This window comes from Canis lupus, chromosome 5 (assembly GCF_011100685.1).
Source record: "Canis lupus familiaris isolate Mischka breed German Shepherd chromosome 5, alternate assembly UU_Cfam_GSD_1.0, whole genome shotgun sequence".
Lineage (NCBI taxonomy): Eukaryota > Metazoa > Chordata > Mammalia > Carnivora > Canidae > Canis > Canis lupus.
Genome location: NC_049226.1, coordinates 6,552,420 through 6,570,889, shown reverse-complemented (window position 1 = coordinate 6,570,889; position 18,470 = coordinate 6,552,420). Strand labels below are relative to the sequence as shown.

The 18,470-nt window shown below is 38.1% G+C and overlaps 1 long non-coding RNA gene across 1 annotated transcript; it reads left to right on the top strand.

Moving 5' to 3' along the window:
• The first annotated feature begins 1,334 nt into the window (after nucleotides 1-1,334).
• On the top strand, nucleotides 1,335-17,885 carry LOC111096092. Its single transcript, XR_005358831.1, has 4 exons — nucleotides 1,335-1,370; nucleotides 15,840-15,944; nucleotides 17,219-17,329; nucleotides 17,679-17,885. It is a non-coding gene; the product is annotated as an uncharacterized LOC111096092 (long non-coding RNA).
• Nucleotides 17,886-18,470: the final 585 nt, after the last annotated feature.

Below are 18,470 nucleotides of genomic sequence, written 5' to 3'. Positions count from 1 at the left end.
CATGTAAACAGCCGTAGACTGGGGACTGATCCTACAGTGGTCCAGCATCTGGAAGTTAGGAAGAGAAGGGGAGTCAGGAAAGAAGATTGGGAAGAAATGGAGAAAAACAGGGAAAGCAGGATTTTCTTGAAGTCAAATGAGAATCGTTCTTTAAGGACGGAGGTCCCATGTCGAATGCTGTATGAGAATTGAGTAAGTTGAAGAGAGAGAATTGGTGACTGGATTTACTGAGACGAATGTCATTAGTAGCCTTGACAAAAACAATTTCAATGCTGTGAGGGGAGGAAATCTTGATTAGAATGGGTCAAGGGTGAGTGCATTTTAAGGAAGTGGATGCAGTAAATATGGACTATTTGAAGATTTCTTTTTTTTTTAATGATTTTTTTAACTTTTTTTTTTTTTTATGATAGTCACACAGAGAGAGAGAGAGAGAGAGAGAGAGAGAGGCAGAGACACAGGCAGAGGGAGAAGCAGGCTCCATGCACCGGAAGCCCGACGTGGGATTCGATCCTGGATCCCCAGGATCGCGCCCTGGGCCAAAGGCAGGCGCTAAAGCGCTGCACCACCCAGGGATCCCTATTTGAAGATTTCTGATGTGACGTGGGGAGAGAAATGAGGCAGGATGGGGGGTGAGGGGGCGGAGGATTTGCTGAGGATCAAAGGAAGATGCTTTTGTTTTTTTTTGTTTGTTTGTTTTGTTTTGTTTTGTTTTTTTTGCTTTTGTTTTTTAAGATGGAAACTATCACAGCTTGTTCCGTGTGCTGATGAAAGGGAAAATCCAGGGGAGAGCAGGGAACAGGCTGTTAATTTGGGGAGGAAATTTCTTTGGAGGCCAAGAATGGCTGGTGTCCTGTGTGTAAGTGGAGAGGGGACAAAGAAGGACTGATTCAAGGAGCAGAGAGAGGGGGAAAAGCCTGCAGAAACCATTTCATAGGAGGGATAAGGGTAAGAGGGGGACCGCATCCATAGGCTTTGTAATAAGCCAAAAAGATCAAGTGACTCCAAAAACTAAAGCATAATGGAAATCGAAAGGATAATCATGTGTGTTAGGGGTAGGGGAGGAAGAACAAAAAAAATATCCCTCTACCTCCTGTGTTCTCTAGCTGGCCCTGCAAATTGGACTGACAAAAGACAGGTGAACAAGAGAAGAGCAAACAGAAAGTGCATCACCCATAGGCACAGGGGCACTCAGGGATGAATAACTCAATGGCATCATTCGAACTTGGGACTCACCCAGCATCTCAATGACAACAAAAACCAATGACTTCATAAGAAGTGACAAGACAAAGGGAAGAGGGTTTAGGCTTTTAGGTGACAAATTATGGGAGGGCAAATATATGGAAAACTAATGGGCACTGAGGACTAGTGAGGTTTGTTATATAGACTCTTCCTTTGCCTTCTTTGGGCTGATAAGGGTCGTTACTTGTCTCTAGTGGTTGACTTCTGCTTCCTGGTAGAGAGGGGAGGGGGAACACCTTCACAGATTTTCCTGCTTTTAGGCAAATAGACAGAGGATAAACAGTTTTTCTTCTATTAGCTTCTTCTCAAATACCTTCGGTTCAAAATACTCCTTCGTGCCAGAGTGGCATTGTTTTCCGAATCCCTTCAGTAGAACAACTGTATTTAGAGAATCTGATTACTTTCTATCTCAGGATAGATCAATTTCAGATTTCATTAGTTAGGCCAGCCTCCCAGTCGATCCCCCTGAGCCTTTCCATGGCAGCCCTATGGTGCAGGCTGGCAGCAGGAGTTTGGGCACAAGTGATTGTAAGCATTTACAACAACAGTTTATATTGATAATTTTATTGATTGGTAGAAGAAAGATGGTGGATATTATCTTTTTAACTGGTTAATAGGTAAAAATCCAGGCATTGATTCCAGCCTCTGAGAGTAGGGGATATAACCTTAGAAGTATGCCAGTCAGCAAGGACAAACCAGCGGGAGATCAGAAACCTCATAAATCATCCTAAGGAGGATAATTGCAATGAGGATAAGTAAAAATTGGCTGTATGTGTAATTCATTTTTACAAAATATTTAACAGTTTATGAATTCTTTTCATTTTTTGAGAAATATAATATGGAAATGCGAATAAAACATTGTATATTGTTTAACAGATGATCATTAAGCAGCTACCCTTATAACTCCACAGAAGATAAGAAACAGTACTACCAAAACAATCCCATCTCCCGCCCTGTATTCCATTCTACTCCCTCTCCTCTAGAAATAGACTCTACTGTGACTTGAGTAATAATCATTTACATGCTTTGCTTTGTAGTTAATCATATCTAGAGGCATCTCCAATACCTTCTTTCTGTCTCTGTCTCTTTCTCTCTTTCACACACACGCGCACACACACACACACACACACACACACAAACACCCTCCAAAGTGCTTTTATGTCCTTCGTTTTTCTCTTCTTTTGGTCCTCATTTCCCCTGTGGACATGGCCATCTACATTTATATCTTGAAATAGGAATCTGCAGTGACTCCTCTTAAGGGTTGTTTCAGAGGACTGGAAGGGCAGAAATGAGTATAAGGCAAAATCAACCAGGTACTTGTTGAGATGTGAACTTAACCTCTATCACATTATTCAACTTCACACTTGAAAAAAGTCATCAAAGTACTGTTTTTGTATGAACATACTTCCCCAGGAACCTTAGACCTTAAGCAATTTGTTTTCCTGGACTAGCCCTAGAGAAATTTTGGTACTGGTAAAATTAACCTAGCTGTGGCATTCACATTTCTAGCCCTCGTTTTGACAGCTGGTGCCCTCCTAAGTGTTGCCTGATTCCTCAGCAGGTGACCGACCACTCCTCCTTCAAAGTTTTTGAATTTAACTTCGCAAATCCTATTTCCTTCAAAATTTACCTACACTGTTTCTCATTGCTGAACTGTCTGATCTTCAGAGATAATAACCACATGGCCAAAATTTAGTGAAAGTTTTACTGTATTTCAAATATTTTGCTAGATCTTTACATGCATTATATATCATTTGATCTTGACATTAATCATACAAGATACTTCCATTATTATCCTCATTTTACAAATGGGAAAAACTGAAGCCCAGTATAATACACCTAGTAAATGTCAGAAAGAATTTTGACCCTGGTCTGGCCTATTGGCCTCCCTAGTTATAGTAGGATACTCACTGATTTCCATTAACTAATTCAAGCTTAAGTGTACAAGGTATTGTACAAATAGTATAATTTGAATGGAATAAGTTGGCTAGTGTCTACTCAAGATACTAAACATACAAAAGGTATTTTTGGTTAACTATATCTCATGGTAGTTGTGTAGACTGTATAATAAGTAGAAATTGTTGGTTTTATGCCCAAGGATTTATTGCCTCCAGTTTTCTTGGATTAATGCCACACCAAAGGTAAATTTAAAAGGATAGAAAAAATTATATAAAATGAAAATGTATTAAATAGTATCTCATTAAGATGTAAAATGGTAATAGTAGGAAAGCTGGACATTTTACACAAGTGTAGGATACTACAGACTTTTCTATTAATATGTACAGATTAGAAATTCTAATGGGTGTTCCCTTAACAAAACTGAATCTAGATAAATTATACCTTTTAAAAAAGTGTACTCTCAAACAAGTAAGGAAAATACACAGATTCAACAAAAGAAAACAGAAACCAACCACTGAAAACATCAAAAACAAACAAAGAAACTAATAAGCAAATGCAAAATTAGGCATTGACCTACAGATAAATGTCATTGCTCTCTCACCAAGGGTCGGGAATAGGAACATGAGACTCCTACAATCATTATGTATCCAATAAGTGAGCTAAAGCAGTCCTGGGTAGATACTATCACCCAGGTCATGGATCAATCAAATGCAAACTGTTATCCAATAAATCATTCAAGATTTTAGCTCTCAGAACACCAAATTTTGAGTTGATAATCATCAATTATCAAAGATCCAAGGAAATGAAGCAACAGGAGTAGTTGACATAAACAAACATAACATCAATTTAGACACCCCAAAACTGAAGATATTGAATTATCAGATATAGGATATGAATATATGAAATGTTTTTAAAAATAAAACAAAATAATAAAACAATAATCAGGTAAAAAGAACGCATATCATCCTTAAATTCAAAAATAACCAATGAAGCTTTTACATTTATGTTGAATTTTTGTTCATAGTAATATTCTTATATCATTATTTATAGTAAAGTTATATCATCTTAAAAACAAAAAAGAAACATTAAATAAAAGAGACAGTTGAGAAAAGAGTTAGTAGATCCAGATAAATGACCACAAAGGGACACAGAAAAACAAAGAGAGAAAATATAAGAGGGAGATAAATAAACATAGAGATTAAAATAGGGAGGTTTAAAATATCAAGTGAAGTCCCCAAATGAGAAGATAGACAGAATGAAGAAAAGGCTTAATTTGAAGAAATAATAGATAGGAATTTTCCACGTATGTATAAAGAAATAGAATAATTAAATATCCAATAAATTTTTAAAAGAGAGTTATCCACTCCAATGCACATTTTAGTGAATTGGCAGAACCATGATAATAAATGGAAAGTGTTGAATACATAAGGGAGGGAGAGAGGGGGAGGGGGAGAGAGAGAGAGAGAGATGATCTGCAATTAAATGACAGCTGAAAAGACAGATTTTTTACAAATAGAATTCAGAAGAAAGGGTAATATCTTAAAAAGAATTCAGAGAAAAACTTTTAAATTAATATTGCATTCTTAGAAAAACTATGTTCTAAGAATGAGAATGATAGAGATATTTTCAAAAAAATTCTGACTGAGCATAAGACACATGGACTCTCACTAAAATAATTTCTAAAAGATTTACTTAGGAAGAAGAAAATGATCTTACAGATATGTTGATATAAAAGGGAAAATAATGAAAATGAAACTGGTACATGTGAAATTAAAAAAAATCCAATGCATAAATAAAAAAAAATAATTAGATAAACAAAAGGACAGGAGGAGGTGCCTGGGAAAGAACAGAGAAGGATAGAGAGAAATAGGGAATATATTTAATATATTCAAAGAAATAAAAATACAAGTGTGATAATTCATGTAAGTAAGAAGAAATATAAAAATGAAAGGAACCTACTGGAATTTTAGAAATGAAAATGTGATTAAACTAAATTAAAAATACAACAAATTAGTTAAACTAAAGATTAAGCACAACTGTTGAATTAAACTGAAAGAGAAAAATGAAGAAAATATCTTAAATCCTGAAAAACAAACAGAGACATGGGGGTAAAAAGAGGATTAGAGACCCAGATGTTTGTATGAAGGTGTCTAATCAAAAGGCCAAGAATAAGAGAAAAATAAAATATGTTAGAGATAATATCCAAAGAGATATTATGTCAAAAATTTCCAACACCAACAAAAAGCACAAAGCAATAGATTCAAGAAGCCACACAAATCCAAGTCAGGATAAATAAAAAGAAATGCAAAACTAAATACTTTGTAGTAAAACTATAGAATTCCAAAGACAAGAAACATGGGAGTAACTAGAAAGAAAAGATAGTTGAAAGCTGACTCCTCATTAGCAACAATGAAAGCCAGGAAAGGGAATACTATTTTCAATGTAAAAAAGAGCCAATAACCACCATCCTATAATCTCTACTGAGCAGAAATATTTTTCAAGAAAATTAAAGTAAAATATAATAAAGTGAATAAAATCTGAGTTTGCCATCAACAGACCAGCAAAGGGAAATTCTATAAGATACGCCTTCGGCAGAAGTGACACGATCTGAGCTGGATAGGGTGAGATGTAAGAAGTAATATATAACAGGAAAAGTGATAAAATACCTGGAAAATATGAAGACGAATGGATTAGAAAATAACGTCTTTTGGATTCTTGATGATATAATTAAAATACAGTAGGGTGCAAACCAAGGGAAGGTGAATGAAGCTTAAAATTAACTAAGGAGGAGGTGTGTCAGGATTTAGAGAAAGATGCAATAAAGAGTACAACAGACCCTCTCCCCAATATTTAACGTGAAGTTGTTTTGTTTTGTTTTGTTTTGTTTTGTTTTTAGAGTGAGAGAGTGTGGGGGATGGGTGGCAGATGGAGAGAGAATCTCCGCAGACTCCAGGCTCAGCACAGGGACCAACACAGGGGCTCAATATCATGACCTTGAGATCATGACCTGAGCCAAAATCAAGAGTCAGATGCTTAACTGGCTTAGCCACCCAAGAACCCCACTGGTGAAATTGTTTTTGAAAAGTAATTTAAAGTATCTGGAAATTGTCTTAAGGACATAATAGTAAATGGAGAAATACTCATTCAAGAAAATCTACCATGTTGGTATGAACAGTCAGTCCATGGCATTTGAGCTATGTGCTGTTCTTTTATCCCCCCCCCCCCATTCAATTTCGATATTATAGAAGCTTTATCTTGGACACTCTGGCCAGGTGAGGCCAGTAAGACAGGTGTGCCTTCTCCCTGTAGATTATGGTTTGGGGCTAACAGATACATCCCAGGAAGGCCAGGCTGCTGGCAGTTCTCATTTCCTCCAGTCTTACATTGGAGAGGCCCTGTTCCAGGCAGGGCCTTACCCCTACCCAGCTCCTACCCTAGGCATTGCAAGTTTCCAGTCATTTACTTATAGGATGGAAGTTCCACACCAGGAGAAACAGATAAGAGTGGGGGCTTCCCCCGACCCCATCCCTGGCCTCAAAGAGAGGGTTGCAGTCCTGGAAAAACAGGTCAAAGAAGGAGTATGTATAAATGGCTCCAGGGCTCTACCTGTGGGAACAGGCTATACATTCAACAGATTGTGGAGAACTCCATATCTAAGGGCACCATTGAAGACAGTGAAAATCTCAATGGAGAGCAATGAAAAGGTCTCTAGCAACTCGATGCAAACAAAATAGTGGAGCAGTTATAAGTCTAATAGAGAGAGCCAGGGACGATCCCTCCTGGAATCACAGACAACATTGAGGTCAGGTGGGCTGAATGGGCACTGTAAGAAGCTTCCACAGGGGAGTCATCAGAGCAGGGCATGTTTGAAAGCATTCCCCAAGCAGTGCAGACCCATCAACACTGGGGGGAAGCCTCACTAGGAGATGGAACTTAAACACAACCTCCATCCAAACACTGACTGACAGGAATCCTGGTTTCAAAATAAAACCACACTCATCCCTAGTAGTCTGTGAGACTGTGTGGATGCTATGTCCCACAGGAGCAATCTGAAAGGAAAACTCTGTGCTAGTAGTCCCTGGGTAAATTTGGGAAAAGAAAATGTAAGCTCTTTGAATCATAATAGAGGTCTACCATCAATATATGTGTATCCAATGGTAGAGGGTAAAGTTCTTACTAGCTAAGGACTTATGCAGAACATTTGAGCAATAAATGTGAAGGGAAGGAAAAGTAATTTTACCTCTACTCTTCTGAGTTGTTAGCTACGACCATTGTAGTAAAAGACAGACTAACAATCGGAAAACACAGAACTTTATTAACATGCATGATCCCTCTATACATGGGAGATTCCTTGGAACAATTAGAGACTGTCCAAGGTGGCTTAGAACTCAAGATTGAATGCCTTCTAAATAGAAAAAAGAGTGGGGGAGGGATGAAGATCTCTTATGGGACACTAAATGACTTTTAGGAAAGATGAATGGACCCTTAGAAAAATAAAATTATGTTAATTTGTGCCGAGGTTTGTCTGGGTGTGGTGTGGATTTCTAGTCTCCTCTCCTATGATTAGAATTAATCCTTCCTGAATGTTTAAAGTCGTGGGGAGGGGATTTATAACAAATGAGTTCCTTCGGGAGGATCTGTCAGAAAAAACCTCTCTCTGCATTTGCCGTTTTTCAAATGCCTACAGCTCAAAATAATCAATATATCAAAGAGACATGTTTTGGGGTGACATGTCATAAACTCCTATAGTAATATTTGGAGCTTATACCATTCTGGGGACAACCCCTAGTTAGCCAGGATAAAAGAGAAAAATAATATGAGCAGGGTTATCAGAGGCTTCATACAATGGAGGAAATAGATTTTGCAGAATTATTTTTGTTTGCCAAATCACTAAACAATAAACAAATTGCCAAGCATCTGACAACAAAAGAACCCTTCCTGAGTGAGAAGGGAAATCAATATACAGAGACACATCAATATTGTATTTAAAATATCCAATATTTAACAAAAAATTAGGAGAGTTTTTTGAAAGAGGAAAGTGTAACCTTTACCCAGCAGAAAAATCAAGCAATAGAATCTGCCTTGGAAAGGGGCCCAGGGAGTGGACTTAGCTGACAAAAAAACCCCAAGCAGCCATTTATTTAAATATCCAAAGAACTAAAGGAAACCATGCTTTAAAAAATAAAAACAAGTATGATAACAATGTCTCTTCAAATAGACAATATCAATAAATATATAAAAATTATTTTTTTAACTGGAAATCAGCACAGTTGAAAAGTACAATAGTCAGAATGAAAAATTCATTAGAGGCCATTGGAGAGTTGAGCTAGCAGAAGAATCAACAAAGTTGCAGGTAGATCATTAGACACTATACAAGCTGAAAAATGGAAAGAAAAAAGTTGAAGATCAATAGACAAAGCTTCAAGGAAAATATTTGGGGAAATAATCAGTGAAAGGATCCCAAATTTGATGAAATATCTGAGAAGGTTAGAAAACTCCCAACTAGGATAAATGCAAAGCGATCATACATAGACACATCACAGTAAAAATACTGAAAGAAAAAATCTTCCAAGCAAAAAGAAAAAGAAAGATTCATCTTGCACAAGGAAAATCCATTAATATTAACATGTGACTTCTCATCAGAAACAATTGAAATCAGAAAAACAGTGGGATGATTTATTCAAAGTACTGAATTGTTTTTTTTTCTGAATTGTTTTTCAAAAGCTCTCAACCAAGAATCTCACACACAGCAAAAAAATGATTCTCCAAAAATGAAGATACATGAATTGTATCTCAGTAGAGTTTTAAAAAAGAAAAGGAAGGAAACCAAAAATCCTTCTAGATGAGGATAAGGCTATTGTTCAAATCATACTTTGATTAGTTGCATATGCATGTAGTAATTACCAGACTATTAAATAAAAATTCATGTTTTCCCAACTAGTATAGATGAAAACAGAATCAGGAAAAAGTACTTAATTAATAAAGAAGATAAGAAATAAGAGGAAAGAATCAGAAAGGTGGGGCAAAGAGTAAGCATACAATAGTGGTGTATAAAAATATGATAATCTATATGTAACTATAATTAATGTAAATGATTAAGTGCTTTAGGTAAAAGACAAAAGTTGTCATATTGGATTTTAAAACTCCAGCTTTATTTATATTTATTTATATACATGTATCTAAAACACAAGGATAGGGCAGCCCTGGTGGCGCAGCGGTTTAGCGCTGCCTGCAGCCCAGGGTGTGGTCCTGGAGACCCTGGATCAAGTCCCACATCCGGCTCTCTGCGTGGAGCCTGCTTCTCCCTCTGCCTGTGTATCTGCCTCTCTCTCTCTCTGCGTCTCTATGAATAAATAAAAATAAAATCTTTAAAAAAATAAAAAATAAAAAAATAAAACACAAGGATATAGAAAGGTTAAAAATATATATATATAACTCATATATTCTAGACATATTTCAACCAAAATAAAGATGATGTAATTATATTAATCTTAGATAAAATATACCATAAAAAAAAGGACCAGGGCACCTCAGTTGCTCAGTCTGTTGAGCTTCTGACTCTTAATTTTGACTTGGGTCATGATCTCAGGATCGTTAGATCAGGCCCCAAGTCCTGTTCCATGTTCAGTAGGTAGTCTGCTTGAAGATCTCTCCCTGTGCCCCTCACTCTTCTTGCATGCACACATGCTCTCTCTCTCAAATAAATAAATCTTTTTAAATAATACAGTTCATAAGCAGGGAGAAATAGTTAATAAGGAAAAAAGTATAAGTAATTAGAAAACAAATATGAATAAACCTAAAATTTGAGAATATGAAACAATTATGACTTTTAAACTAAAATGTGTCATAATTGTAGAGAGTCTAGACCTTCACAGTATAGTAAGATGCCAATAGATTTGCCAATAGATTTGGAAACTGAAATGGATGTATTCCTGGGAAAACGTAATTTAATGAAAGTAACAAGAATTAAAAATCTGAATGCTCTTATTTCTGTTCAAGTAATAAATCTCTATGTAACCTTGTACATTCTCACAAGAAAATTTACATACTTAGCTGATTTCACAAGGAATGCTACCAAATATTCAATGGACAAACAACTTCTGTTGTATACAAACTGCAGAATTATAAAGAATGATTACTTCCCAGCTCATTTTATGAGATATCAAAACCTAAGAGGACAGTAGGAGAATGAAACACTTTAGGCCTAAAATCTATGAACATGCAAGACTAATTAAGAAAGGGAGTGGTGGTGATACCCAAATTATATCATTAGAGATGAAAAATGGGATAAAATTATAGACCTTATAGGTATTAAAAACATTCAGGGGTATAATAAACACCTTTATGCCAATAAATTCAAGAATTTGGGTGGAATAGACAAACTCCTTTTAAAAAATGCAACTTGTCAAAGCTGACAGAAAAGGAATACAATTGGATGATTTCAAGTAGTGAATTCTTCCAAATATTTCAGTCTTACACAGGCTACTGAAGAGTATAAAAGCATGCCCCAATTTCTTATATAAGGATCTAATTGCAAAATTTGACAAGGCCATAGAAAGTATAAACAGTTATAGATCAAGCTTTCTCATAAATATATATGAAAAAATCCTTTAAAAATAATCAAATTAAATCTAACAATATAATACAGTCCAACAAACTAAAACTGATTTCAGGAATACAAGATGGCTTAACATTTGAAAATCATTTAACATAATTCTCCAAATGGAAAGAAAAAAAAAACATGTATTATAATGCTGATAGGTTAAATGAAGCGAGATCATTTGACAAAGTTCAGTATCCTTTCATGATCAAATGCTTTGCAAATTAGGATTAGGGTTTACCTAACCTGGGAATCTATATTTTTTTAAAAGATTAACTGATTTATTTGAGAGAAAGAAAGTACAACAGAGGGAGGAGCAGAGGGAGAAACAAAAATCTCAAGCAGATTCCCCACTGACCATGGCACCCGACTTGAGGCTTGACTCACAAGCCTGAGATTGTGACCTGAACTGAAATCAAGAGTCAGGAGCTTAACCAACTGAGCCATCCAGGCACCCTGAAAATCTGTATTTTTTAAATCCTATGATTTCATGTTGTAGCTTATGAAAGAGATTTATGCTCACACCATTTTTATTCAAAATTATATCAGAAGTTCTAGCCAATGCAATGAAGAAAAAAAACTCTAATTATAGGAAAGGAAGTAAGGTATCATTTACAAACAATATGATTGTTTATGAAATAAGAAATCAAATGGAATACAGAAAACTATTAGAATTAATAAATTAATTCAGAGAGATACTGTGTACAAAGTCAATATGCAATACCAACTGCATTTCTATAAACTGACAACAAATAAAAAACAAAATTTAAATGATGCCATTTATGCTAACATTAAAAACCATCAAATACTCAAGAATAAATTTGAAGAAAATGTGCAATGTATCTACACTGGAAAAAAACAAAATCTTATTTGAGATAAATAAGATCTAAATAAATGAAAGTATATATTATGCTCATGGATTAGGAGACACAAACAGGAAAAATGTCAATTCTTCACAAACTATCTTCAGATTCGATGGCATCCCACTTGAAGTCCAAGCAGGTGTGAGTGTGTGTCTGTATGCAAATTGACAAGCTGATATCTGCAAGATAATTAAAAATATAAAGGACTGAGAATAAAAATAAAGGCAAAGGAATTACTAAAGATACTGAGGCCTATTACAAAGTTCTCATGATTAACACAGTGTAGAATTAGTGCATAGATAGACTAATGGAAAAGAATAGAAAGAATACAAAAAGAATAGAGTCTCACATACTTAGCACCTGATTTATCATAAATATGACACTTCAATAGGGAGAGAAGAATGATATCTCCAATCAAAGGTGAGGGGTCAGTTGGACAACTAAATGAACAAACATGTGTCTTGATCTCCATTTATCAGCATACACAAATATGAACCCAGATAGAAGACAAAAATAGAAGAGGTATAATGATAAAGTTTTAAAAGTAAACACAGAAGAACATCAGACCATGAATAGGATAAAGATTTCTTAAGTTGGTCACAAAGATATGAACCATAAATGAAAAGAAATTGATAAATTGTATTATATTAACTACTGTTTATCAAAACCACCAGTTTGAGATGGAAAAGTCACAGCATGGAGTACAGTGATATACATCTATCCACAAAGGGACTATATCGAGAATATATAAAGAATTCTGACAAAGCAGCAAGAAGAAGATGTAGGAGCATGTTCATAGCAACGCTGTTTGTAACAGTTCCAAAAGGGAAACCATCAACAGATGAATGTAGAAACAAATCATGATGCGTTCATACAATGGAATATGTACAGCAATTGGAATAAATGATCTTCAGCTACACACAGCTGTATAAATGAATATCACAATTGTAATGTTGAGTGGAGAGAACATACACAAAAATATATACCACATGATTCCATTTATATAAAGTCCAAAAGCAGGCAAAGCCTATTTATGCTGCCAGAAGTCAGGATGGCAGATATCCTTCTGCAAGAAACACAATGAGTAAGGGACTAAGGGAGGAGCTGCTGGGATACCGTTCTTCATGCTCAGTGTCCAGTATGGATGCCATCACATGCATGTTCATGTGCTCAGATAGTGAAATTGGTCAGATTGTAAATGCATGGTGTGTATGCTTTTCTAGAGGTATATCATACTTAAATGAAGTGTTTTAAAATATGTTTTATAAAGATTTATTTATTTATTCATGAGAGATACAGAGAGGGAGGCAGAGGGAGAAACAGGCTCCCCATGGGGAGCCTGATGCGGGACTCGATTCTGGGACTCCGGGATCAGGCCCTGAGCCGAAGCCAGATGCTCAACCACTGAGTCCCAAGAGTTCCATTTTTTTTAGAAGATTTTATTTATTCATTCATGAGAGACACAGAGAGAGAAGCAGAGACATAAGTAGAGGAAGAAGCAGGTTTCCCATGGGGAACCCAAGTTTTAAAATATTTTTTTATTTATATTTTTATCTTTATTTTTTATAGGTGTTCAATTTTGCCAGCATATTAAAATATTTTTAAAATACATACCCAGCTGGAGCTGTGCGATAAGTTTCAGAATGTCACCACCCCCAAAATGGCTTTCAACCCTGTGAAGTTGCTATTACTTCAGGCTATTACAGAAAAAAAAACAAAAAAAAAAACAATCAAAACTAAAACAAAACCTTCTCAATGTTGCCTCCTTGATACCAGTAACAGCAGAAAAAACAGCAAGTTGTCCTCCCCTCTCTCCCACCTTCCAATATTGTGCAAATTCTTCTAATGGGTGGGACATGATTCACACCCAGGAAAACACTGCATATGGGTCCCAGCCTCTGATGTACTGGGAAGCACATCTAAACAGGGTCAGAATGGATGCTGAGTGCCAATCCATCATACCCACCACAAAGAGGGAGGTGGTTGTACAACACATGGACACGTTACCAAGGAAGTCAGACATCAGACTTGAACTCAAAATAGCAGTGATGTCTGGATATATATATATATATATATATATATATATACACACACACACACACACACACACCCTTGGGGCCATATGAAAATGGGAGGACAGATATCAGAACTGATTATTTCACCAAAGACAAGTAGGAGATGGTGGGGAGAAGTGGCCCCAGAGTGAGATCTTGGGTAAGTAATACTGACACTTCAAGGAAGCCAGAGAAAATGAACCAGCAAGGGGGGTTGAAGAAGAGCATTCAGAAATATTAGAAAGGAACCCTGAAAAAAAAAAAGCCAAAGAATCCCAAAAATGAAAAAAAAAATTTAAGGAATTCAAATATGGAAGAAGAACCCATGGAATTTACTAGTGGCCACATAGAATGTTATATGTAGAAGACACCTTCTAAATTAACATCTCCAGGGTAGATCTGGGTAGCTAAGTGGTTTAGCCTTTGGCCTGCCTTTGGCCCAGGGTGTGATCCTGGAGTCCTGGGGTTGAGTCCCGCATCGGGCTCCCTGCATGGAGCCTGCTTCTCCTCCCTCTGCCTGTGTCTCTGTCTCTGTCTCTCTGTCTCTCTCATGAATAAATAAAATATTTTTCAAAAATAAATAAAAATAAATAAATTAACATCTCCAGTCTCTTCAGAAATAACGATCAATAAGGTAAGTGCCAGAAGAGTTAAGCTGTTGTGAGTGAGAACGTGACAGCTTGCAAGGATTTGAAGGATTTGCAATCTATTGACAAGTCAAGTGGAATTAAAACAACTATTTCACCTCTCTTGGCATGTACTTCTTCAACTATAAAAACAAAACAAAACAAAAAACAGCAGTTTGCCGGGAGGATTAAGTAAGTGTGGTCATGCACCTAGCACAGAGCTGACACATTATGCCCTTGAGAGTTTGTGTTTTGATTCCTTCTTTACAAGTTCCTTGAGGGCAGGGATCACTTTATTCTCTGTTGCATCCCCAGCATTAGCACACAGCCTGACACATGGAGGCACTCAATAAATGTTTTTGAAGATATGAAGGAAATCTTGATAGTATTGCTGTTAAACCAGAGTTGGCAACTGTTTCCCTCATTCCAGCTACTTGTTTTGAGGTTATATTTGTTACTAGAGGCCATGGGGACAGAGCAGCATTTGCTACACCAGGCTGGAATGGCTGTAGCAGACTGGAACCCCATCATCTTCCCATCTCCTGAGGCCAGAGGAGTGGCCCCATAAAAGTGCAGTTTCATATATTAGCTGCTCGTCTATTCAGACCACATGTTATTCTTGCTGCATCTGTTTGCAATCACTCTCACCACTATTCCTTTCAAGCAAGCAGAGGCTAACTGAACAAAAGGCTGCAGGGTGGTATGTGGTGTGAATTCCTCAACCCCTTGTGCTTCTCATTCAACTAAACATAATTCAGGCCTTTAAAACAATGCAATTTCCTGATGCTCCATCAGAATTGGCAGAGGCTGTTGGGTACAATCTCATCATTGCTGCTCCTCTGCCCCCTTGAAAACAACAAAACAAGTGTTGTGATTCCAGATGGTGGGTGAGAATTTCATTTGGTATCACTTCTCTTGTCCTTTTCACGGTGAGCAAAGACCAAGGGGACTTGGTCACTGGACAATCTAGCCTCAGAGCTCCACCTGATTGACCTGTCAGGAACCCTGGTCTCCCCATAAAAGCCAAGCTCAACGGGTACTGCGTGGGATGAATTCTGGCTCAGAAAGCTACAGACTTTCGTAGTTAGAAAGGGGCATGAAAGATTACTAAGTGTAGCCTCCTTTCCCCATAGAGTAGAAGCTGAAAACAAGTGAGGTGAGCAATTTGCCCACGGTCTTTTGAGGCTGAACAAAATTTAGCATCTCTTTGATCTAATGCTTCTTCCTTTCATTTAAAATGGTGTGGATTTTAAGAGAAATATAATCCACATGCCTCTGATTGAGTTACATTCACTGCATCCAGAAATCATTTTGTTCAAGCCTGTCAGTGCTCAAGCCACCCTCTGAGCCTCTTTGCAAGCACTTAAGACTTTTGGAAATGTGACGTGGTATTTTTGCCATGGCAATGTAAAAATCTCTTTGAACTAGGGCTTTTGTACTGAGAGAGGGAGACAGAGAAAAGCACTAGCTAAGGAAAAAAGAACAGAAGGGAGAAAATAAGAATTAGCACATAAATATTATCTGTTTTTAAATTGAAGTCGTGTTTCCTCATTCCCAGTGCCCCCCAGTAAAGCCTGGGATGGGAGGTGGTGCTTTCCAGCATGGTTTGAAGAAGGGACGGCTCTAAGACCTGGAACTCACATTCCCAGAGACACCTGATCAGGTACAGGTAATTGGTCTTCTGATCAATAGAATCTGTTGATGTAGCCACAGCCACCTGTGAAATCCTTCCCCTTAGGCCCCGGGCTCATATCCTCACTTCTTCCCTCTGAATTCACTCCTTATCATAACAAACCCCGAGTGGGCTCCAGGGATAAGCAGGTTCCTCTGTCATTCTGGAACTTAGAAACAATCAACTCCCTGGAACTGGATTTTTTTCTGTTAGAAATAAAAACAGAATACAGAGTTGGGAGTGGAGATTGACTCTGTGAATTGCATTAGATAAACCGAAAACCATCTGGGGGCTGATCGCCACAAAAGGTGAGGGAGCTGAGGAGACTTGCCAGGAGATAAAGTGAACCATCACCATGCTAGCTCCCTCCTTCCCTCTGTTGAACTCCCTGATCCAATATCACCCCAAATGAAAATTTGTTTACTATCACTAACCTATCTTGCAATGCCTGGGCTTGAGAGACCTATTTGCTACGGGGTGTGTGTGGCCTTAAGACAAAATGATTGGCTTTCTCCCTTTTCCATCCACACAGCTCACAGAAACTATCCATTTGAGGCTTCTTCTCCTCTTTGAGATCCTCCTGATTTTACCCAGACACACATCTAAGTGTGGGAGAGAAGCAGGTGGGGTGGTGGGTGACCAGAACCCTGCTACAGCGGAGCTTCTTGAAGGTGGCTCTGTTCAGAAAGGGAACCATGGTTCTTGGGAGTAGATGGCAGCATGAGGGCTGTGGTCCAGTGAGAGAGCCCATACGTGAGTGTTTCCATTGCTAATCCTCTCATCCCAAGGAGATGAGATCATTATTGGAAAGATCGTTTCTAATGTGACTTCAGGCTCCAGTTTCAAATGAGCTGGGAAGGGGACTCCATCCCCCTTTTCTTCTAGAAAGGGGACTCCATCTCCCTTTTCTTCTAGACTGTCTGTCACTTGGTTTTCTCAATCTGGGCACTATTGACATGTTGGGCCAGATAATTCTACGTGTGCCCTGTACACTGTAGGGTATTTAAGATCACCTCTCCAATAGATGCCAGTAATAATCCTTTCAACGCTGACAATCAAGAATGTCCCCAGATACTGTCCAAATGTCCCCCCAGGAGTAAAATCGCCAGGCAAAGAACCAGTGGCCCAAAGACCCGAAGCTTTAGACTAAAACAGCTTCTCGCCTCTTCCCATCTTGCTGCTTGAGGGCCATCCCAGAGCCTGGGCGCATTCCTGCCAGGGCACTGACTCCCTCTCCCATCTCTCTGCCCCATGCCTACACCAAGAGGTTGCCCTCAGTCTGCTCTTGGAGTCCTCGGCTTCCTTGGAGAAGATTGTGAGAAGGAAACAAACAGAAAGGGGGAAGAAATAACAAGAATAAGAGCAAAGGATTAAAAGTAAGCAGAATCTGGACATGGGGAGAAAACATGATTCCTTTTCCTTCTCTCTCTGTCTCTCTCCCCTACCCTCTCCCTCTCTGTCTCTCTGTCTCTCTCCCTGTGTGTCTCTCTCTCACTCTCTCTGTCTTTAAATAAAGGGTCCTGGGCTTTCTCAAGGCAGCCTGTATCTGAATCTGGTTTTCATTTGCACGCCCCACAGCCATGAGCCTAGCTTCTTCTAGTAGATAATTTGACTTGATTACTTTCTGAAAGGGCAGACAGAGCTGGAGTAGCCCTGTACTCATTTACTTGTCACTCTCCACACTGCCTTAATTTGGGTTGAGCTGCACCTCCCCCTGCCCCCCAGGATGGATTCCGAGACTGGACTCAAACTCCCCTGGGAAAGAGCTGCAAGAAGACGGGCAGTCGTCCGGCCTTGGATGCGGAATGCCTGACACTGTTTGACAGAAACGGAATGCTAGTTTAACAAAAAAGACCCAGGCAGCGCATTCCCCACCAGGACGGATTCGGGCTTTTTCCCTTGACATCGACACCAGCTAAGACAGAAAATAAAAGTCAGGGATAATTAAAAATCAAATTGGTGATTTTGTGAACAGAAGAACCCTGGGTTATACATTTCTATTTATTTATCTTTTTTATTCTCAAACATCTGGCACAGCACTGAGCACGTACAGGTGTTTGATCGGTATTTGTTAATTTATTGTCAGACTAGGTCACCTGTTCTAGTGAGATGGAATTGTGGGCGGTGTTACAACTGTCCCCAAAATATTATTACCTAAATTGTGAGATTACTGGATTTTCTTGTACTGCAGTAAAATATGCAGTAAAAATTATATTTTTAATTTTTTTTAAAGACTTGATTCATTTATTTGAGAGAGAGAGAACAGGAGTCTGAGCGAGGAGGGGGTGGAGCAGAGAAAGAGGGACAAGCAGACTCCCCACTGATGACATAAGGCTGAATCCCATCTGATCCTGATCCCATGACCCTGAGATCCTAACCCAATCGAGAATTGGGCGCTCACCCAATTGAGCCACCCAAGTGCCCCAAGACCAGATACTTTTAAAATAAACGGTCCCTGGTTCTTTCACTGTAATTCTGTTTATTTCAATTGTACCCCTTCTAAAGAGCTCATAGAGA